Below are 7646 nucleotides of genomic sequence, written 5' to 3'. Positions count from 1 at the left end.
GCAGACTCCGGTAAGTTTCTTAACATGATCTGCAAACCGGAGATCTTCACCAAACCACACCCCTAAGTTCTTTGCCGGGCCACCCTCTGAGCTAGGGTAAGGTAAGTCTGGAGGCCACAAAGATTCTCTGAAACAGGAGTCTAGCTACGGCATTCTGTATGATTTGGAGTTTCTTAACCAAATAACCAGGAATGCCAATGAACAAAGCATTGGCATAATTGAGGCAGAAAAGGATGAGGGCGCGCGCTACCATTTCTTAAGCCTCCCTAGGAAGCAGGGGAAAGAACCTTCGTAAGGCCTTAAAGGTTCCGAAGCAGACTCCGGTAAGTTTCTTAACATGATCTGCAAACCGGAGATCTTCACCAAACCACACCCCTAAGTTCTTTGCCGGGCCACCCTCTGAGCTAGGGTAAGGTAAGTCTGGAGGCCACAAAGATTCTCTGAAGACAGGGGGGAACCGGCCATACAGGAGTACCTCTGACTTATCCTCATTGCACTGAAGTTGGGCATGTGCAAGCCAGTGGAATACGGACGAGAGGCAAATCTGGGCAGAATTGGTGTCCAGATCGGAGTCCTTCCAGGTGAATAGCAGCTGGGTGTCGTCCACGTAAGCTATACTTTTTGCTCCCAGCTCCCCTGCTAAAACAAGCATTTACAATGCAATGGTCTCGGCATCATTAAAGGTAGAGCTATTGGCATTGCTCATGACATTTTTTTTTCTTTAAATCATAAATAAATGGCATTGTCATTTACATTGTCAATACACACCACTCTGCACTCAACTGCACTCACCTGCACTGCACTCAACTGCATTCACAAGCACTGCACTGCACTCCCCTGCACTCACCTGCACTGCACTCAACTGCACTCACCTGCACTGCACTGCACTCAACTGCACTCACCTGCACTGCACTCACCTGCACTGCACTGCACTCGCCTGCACTGCACTGCACTCGCCTGCACTGCACTCACCTGCACTCACCTGCACTGCACTGCACTCACCTGCACTGCACTGCACTCACCTGCACTGCACTGCACTCACCTGCACTGCACTGCACTCACCTGCACTGCACTCACCTGCACTGCACTCACCTGCACTGCACTGCACTCACCTGCACTGCACTGCACTCACCTGCACTGCACTGCACTCACCTGCACTGCACTCACCTGCACTGCACTCACCTGCACTGCACTGCACTCACCTGCACTGCACTCACCTGCACTGCACTCACCTGCACTGCACTCACCTGCACTGCACTGCACTGCACTCACCTGCACTGCACTCACCTGCACTGCACTGCACTCACCTGCACTGCACTGCACTGCACGCACCTGCACTGCACTCACCTGCACTGCACTCACCTGCACTGCACTCACCTGCACTGCACTCACCTGCACTGCACTCACCTGCACTGCACTCACCTGCACTCACCTGCACTGCACTCACCTGCACTGCACTGCACTCACCTGCACTGCACTACACTCACCTGCACTGCACTCACCTGCACTGCACTCACCTGCACTGCACTCACCTGCACTGCACTGCACTCACCTGCACTGCACTGCACTCACCTGCACTGCACTCACCTGCACTCGCCTGCACTGCACTCGCCTGCACTGCACGCACTGCACTCACCTGCACTGCACTCACCTGCACTGCACTCACCTGCACTGCACTGCACTCACCTGCACTGCACTCACCTGCACTGCACTCACCTGCACTGCACTCACCTGCACTGCACTGCACTGACCTGCACTGCACTGACCTGCACTGCACTCACCTGCACTGCACTCACCTGCACTGCACTCACCTGCACTGCACTCACCTGCACTGCACTCGCCTGCACTGCACTCACCTGCACTGCACTCACCTGCACTGCACTGCACTCACCTGCACTGCACTCACCTGCACTCCACTCACCTGCACTCCACTCACCTGCACTGCACTCACCTGCACTGCACTGCACTGCACTCACCTGCACTGCACTCACCTGCACTGCACTGCACTCACCTGCACTGCACTCACCTGCACTGCACTCACCTGCACTGCACTCACCTGCACTGCACTCACCTGCACTGCACTCACCTGCACTGCACTGCACTCACCTCCACTGCACTGCACTCACCTGCCCTGCACTCTGCACTCACTACTCTGCACTCACTACTTTGCACTCTGCACTCACTACTCTGCACTCACTACTCTGCACTCACTACTCTGCACTCACTACTCTGCACTCACTACTCTGCACTCACTACTCTGCACTCACTACTCTGCACTCACTACTCACTACTCTGCGCACTCACTACTCTGCGCACTCACTACTCTGCGCACTCACTACTCTGCGCACTCACTACTCTGCGCACTCACTACTCTGCACTCACTACTCACTACTCTGCACTCACTACTCTGCACTCACTACTCTGCACTCACTACTCTGCACTCACTACTCTGCACTCACTACTCTGCACTCACTACTCTGCACTCACTACTCTGCACTCACTACTCTGCACTCACTACTCACTACTCACTACTCACTACTCTGCACTCACTACTCTGCACTCACTACTCTGCACTCACTACTCTGCACTCACTACTCTGCACTCACTAGTCTGCACTCACTAGTCTGCACTCACTAGTCTGCACTCACTAGTCTGCACTCACTAGTCTGCACTCACTAGTCTGCACTCACTAGTCTGCACTCACTAGTCTGCACTCACTAGTCTGCACTCTGCACTCACTACTCACTACTCTGCACTCACTACTCACTACTCTGCACTCACTACTCTGCACTCTGCACTCACTACTCTGGACTCACTACTCTGCACTCACAACTCTGCACTCACTACTCTGCACTCACTACTCTGCACTCACTACTCTGCACTCACAACTCTGCACTCACAACTCTGCACTCACAACTCTGCACTCACTACTCTGCACTCACTACTCACTACTCTGCACTCACTACTCTGCACTCACTACTCTGCACTCACTACTCTGCACTCACTACTCTGCACTCACTACTCTGCACTCACTACTCTGCACTCACCACTCACTACTCTGCACTCACTACTCTGCACTCACTACTCTGCACTCACTACTCTGCACTCACTACTCTGCACTCTGTACACTCACTCTGCACTGTGCACACCACTGATATCATGGAATCTTCCACCACACTTTCTAAAACTCTATAGTCCGAAGCATAATAGGCACAGAACCAAAAGAAGGGTAGACATTGCTTAAAATAATCTTATTGTATTTATGAGAAGCAAAAGCGAGACTGTGAAATGTGCTGAATATCAGTTTGTTAGGAATCAACAGAGTGGAGTTAGAGAACCAAGAAATAGTAATTTAGAATCCGGGTTAGAAGGAGTAGTAATCACAAGCTGAGGATCAACGGGCCCGAAACAGCGTGGGGGGCGCGCACGAGACGCAGCGTGGGCGTGCACATCAGCTGAAGATCGCCGGAGAAGACACCGAGTCTGCCTGCTGCCATGACTGACCCGCTGCGGAGGGAAAGAGCCCGGTGAGTGGGGGTAGAGGGGGGCGGCAGAGAGGGAGTGGGCAGAGAGGGAGGGAGGGTGTGTGTGTGTGTGTGTGTGTGTGCGTGTGTCTGTCTGTGTGTGTCTGGTGTGTGCCTGCCTGCCTGCCTTTGTGTGTGCGCGTCCACAGACCCTGGTCGGCTCGTGCACCGCTCTGTACTCCCTTGCGAGCTTACTCAGCGACAATAGTTCTCGTTGCCGAGACCTAAAAATCAAGGGGGCCAGATATATGTTGAAAAGCAGAGGGCTCAACATGGAGCCCTGAGGCACCCCCGTTGAAAGTTTCCTAACGGAGGACGAGAAGGGAGGCATCCAGACCTGCTGAGTACGATCGTCCAGGAAGGACTTTATCCAATCCAATGCGAGACCAGGGATGCCAATAGATGACAACCAGGCAAGAAGTAGCTGGTGGGGCACCGTATCGAAGGCGGCAGAGAGGGCCAGCAAAATCAGAGCCGCCCTAGCGCCTCCATCCAGGCTTTTACCCGAAGGCCTCAAGCTGACGGAAAACCACCTTCTCACAAACTTTAGCCAAGACTGGCAGGAGAGAGATGGGATGATAGTTTGGTGGAACAGAGCGATCTAAAGAAGATTTTTTAAGAAGGGGTAAGAGTTTGGCCTGCTTTCAACGCACAGGAACGGTGGCGGTCCTAAGGGATAGATTAATAATTTCTGCTACCTCTGAACAAACAACCTCAGCTACCCCAGCTAATTCTTGAGCCGGGCACTGATCTGTAGGAGAACCCGACTTCATGGATTTAAGACTAGCTAAGATGTCCGGCTCAGCTACGGGCAGGAGTTGCGTGAACAGGGGGTAGGTAAGCTGGAAATCAGAGGGGACACCAGAGGAGCACTCCTCTTTTCCTGGGAAAATTTTCCCAAGCTGTCCTGAATCTTCGTTCTCTTCTCGATTAAAAAGGAAGACAACTCCTCACACCATTGTGGGAAAGACTCGCAGGGTCATTTGCTCCGCACAGGGTGATAGAAAGCTCTTAACAATAGAAAAAAACTCCTTGCTATTGTTGTTGGCCCTGGTAATCCGCCCAGCATAATAATTACTTTTCGCTTTCCTGATAGCAGTGTAATAATCCCTCTGAGCTATACGGAGCGTGGATTTAGCGGAAGGGCAATACTCCTGACGCCAATAGCGCTCTGATTTTTTGCATCCCAGTTTCAACTCCTTCAGAGCATTCGAAAACCAAGGCTTCGAAGGCGGAAAACGCTGTTTACTATTGAGAGCCGGTTTGGCAGTGGAGCTAACCCCTCGGCTAATCCAAGAGTCAAAGCTATCCACCGCCCCTTCAAGATCAAGGGCAGGTGCCGGGCGGGCCCGAAGCAAAGCCTCAGAGAACGCCAGAAGATTAATCTTCTGAGGGCGGGAGCCAGTGGGCAAGGCAGAGGTGCGAGGAGGCTTCCCCGTAGACCATGAGAAGCGCATCAGATAATGATCAGACCAGGTAACTTGTTCAGGTTCCCTTATAGACAAATCAAAATTAGTACAGACCAAGTCTAGTAAGTGACCCCCGAGTGCGACGGCATCTTGACCCACTGGGTCAGCTGAGCCAGATTGAATGAGTCCAGGAGAGCCCTGGAATGAGGGGCTTCTGGGGCATCCAAGTGAATATTAAAGTCCCCCAAGAGTAAACACTTGAAGAAGCGGGGGGCGCGAGGAATGACATCGTCCAGAGCTCTCAAAAAAGCTCTGGGCGGGCGATAAACCAACGTGCCTCCCAGAGTGAAATGGGGAGATGAAATAAAAGTGAAGTCCAAAGCCTCACCCTCCCCCAACTCGCCAGAGACCTCGCTGGAAAAAAACCATGTATCCCTGAACACCACTGCCGTTCCACCCCCTCTCCCAGTTTTCCGGTCGGCTCGGACGATTTTGTAGCCCCTGGGAATAGCATACTCAACCACTGGGGCACAAGAATCATTCAGCCACGTCTCTGTTATAAATAAAACGTCTAATTTAGCATCCGAAAAAAGCTCGTAAATATCAGATGGGTGCTTAACCATGGAGCGGGAGTTAATAAGTGTCGCCTGAATCCTGGTCTCGCTCACAACTGGGGGAGGAGGGGGGGGGGATCTGTAAGCCTTGGTTAGAGGCAGAATTTATAAGAGGGGCAAGTGTTAGAGAGGCTATGCAGAACTTCCCACTGCATACCTCCTTTACATTCCAAAACATTCAGCGCGATAAGTTCCTCATGGTTATACACCCTCTTGCCGTTCAAAGCCTCAACCGGGGCACGGACAGCATGGCTGGCGCTGGCAGCTCCCGGGACGCGGACGGGCGCAAACGGGCTTGACTTTGGCGCACCCGCTGCGCATCCAAGATAGCATGTGCGTTTAATGGAAGAATCCCTCCCCCAGCTAGACCGCAGCCTACAGTCTCACCGGGATCCGGGACTCCCACCAAGATGGTGCCCTGCCCTCCACTCAATCGGCACAGGAAGCCTGAGCAGGCAATCAGGGCAAGGGCGACAAAAATGGAGATTCAGTAGTGGAATTCCGAATGGGGAACAGAAATGAGCAATAAATGAAGGAACAGGTTCCCTTGTGTGAGGAGCATTCTTGTTGTGGTGCTTTCTGTGTCTGGGCATAATGATAGTGTTTGGGAAAGGATGTCTGACATGGTCTGTGAGCAGTTGAAAGGTCAGTAGAATCCACATAGCGTGCCCATTGATAAGTTGCATAGATTATATACAAAGATGACAAACGCACAGAAGATACAGTGGTGATTACCGTACAAACATATGTAGTCAGAGAGAAGGTTTCAAGTGTAGTGAAAAACACAAGCAAACTTACGTTTCTGACAGACAAGTTCAAAAGTTCCCTGATTTTTATATGGCACGCTGCAAAGTGAACAGGCCCTGATGGGAATCAAAAAGAACTACAACAAATGGAGACAAGCTGTTGTTGGTTTCTCTGCAAATCTCATACTAACGTATATGGGAAAGGCATATAGTGATGTGAAAAATAAAGTACACCCTCTTAAGATTCTCTGCTATTGAAAATGGGCCAAGACTCTGACATCACGCAAATACCATTTTCTTTTGCCCTGTGACATTACAGCAGGTTTTACCAAAATTGAACAAAGGGTGAGGTACTTAATGCACTCGATATGGTAAACACCACCTAACTGAGAACGTCGACCATAAACAAACAGCTTTGCGCACAATTCAGAAAACTCAGAATCAGATCCAATATGTGTGGTGTACTCTTTAAACATCGGCGATGGCATAAAACTGCACCATTTCACCATATACCTGTAAGGAACGACTGATGAAAATGTTGCACGACAATGTGCAATGGTACACAGTAAAGTTGCAGAAGCATCACTGATTTGTTCCAGAACAGCAATAAATCATGATAAAAAAAGCCAACAAAATCATTGTTTATGCTGTGGGGTACACTTACCAAGGTAATTCCGTGCTCTACACAGGCACCCTATTCTCAAAACAGCAAGAAACGAAGCTTCCCAACTAACCATTCCCCTCATCCCTCTTTGAACATCCAACACTGTCACCTTGCCACTTCTCTCATCAATCCTGAATGCCTCACTACAAAATATTACTGTTCTATCTGAATCCAATACCATATGCGTGATAACTCTAACGAAAAAAACCTAACCCAAGGAACAGCATACAAGACCTAAACAGCTTAAGACACACCTAAACTTTTATCCCTTTCCAAACTCTTCAAATGCTCAGTCCGCCACTAATTAAGTATTTTCTCACCATCTTCTAAACATGCTCTGACTTGCAAGCAAGAGAAGCTGATGACAATGGAACAAATACATTCTCACTACCCGATCCCTGAACATTCTGCGACAGAGTAGTTGACATAATATTAAATAGCAACAAACATTGCATGGGAATCCAAGACAGGGCCCTGAGCTGAATATCTGCATCTTCTAAGACAGGCCTCAAATACTCACATTTTCTCAATACTAAGTAAAACCTTGTCCTCTCATATTTGGTTCCATACAAAGGTGTTATCTTTCCGAATTCCATTTCAGTACTTCACCTCCTTACCTTAATTCGGTTCACTTGAGACCACTGCTGTACTCGGCCAGCCCAAATTCTCCTAGGCATCTGGCACAATGC

The sequence above is a fragment of the Lissotriton helveticus genome, chromosome 6 (genome assembly GCF_964261635.1).
Source record: "Lissotriton helveticus chromosome 6, aLisHel1.1, whole genome shotgun sequence".
Lineage (NCBI taxonomy): Eukaryota > Metazoa > Chordata > Amphibia > Caudata > Salamandridae > Lissotriton > Lissotriton helveticus.
Note: the sequence above shows the minus strand (reverse complement) of the source record.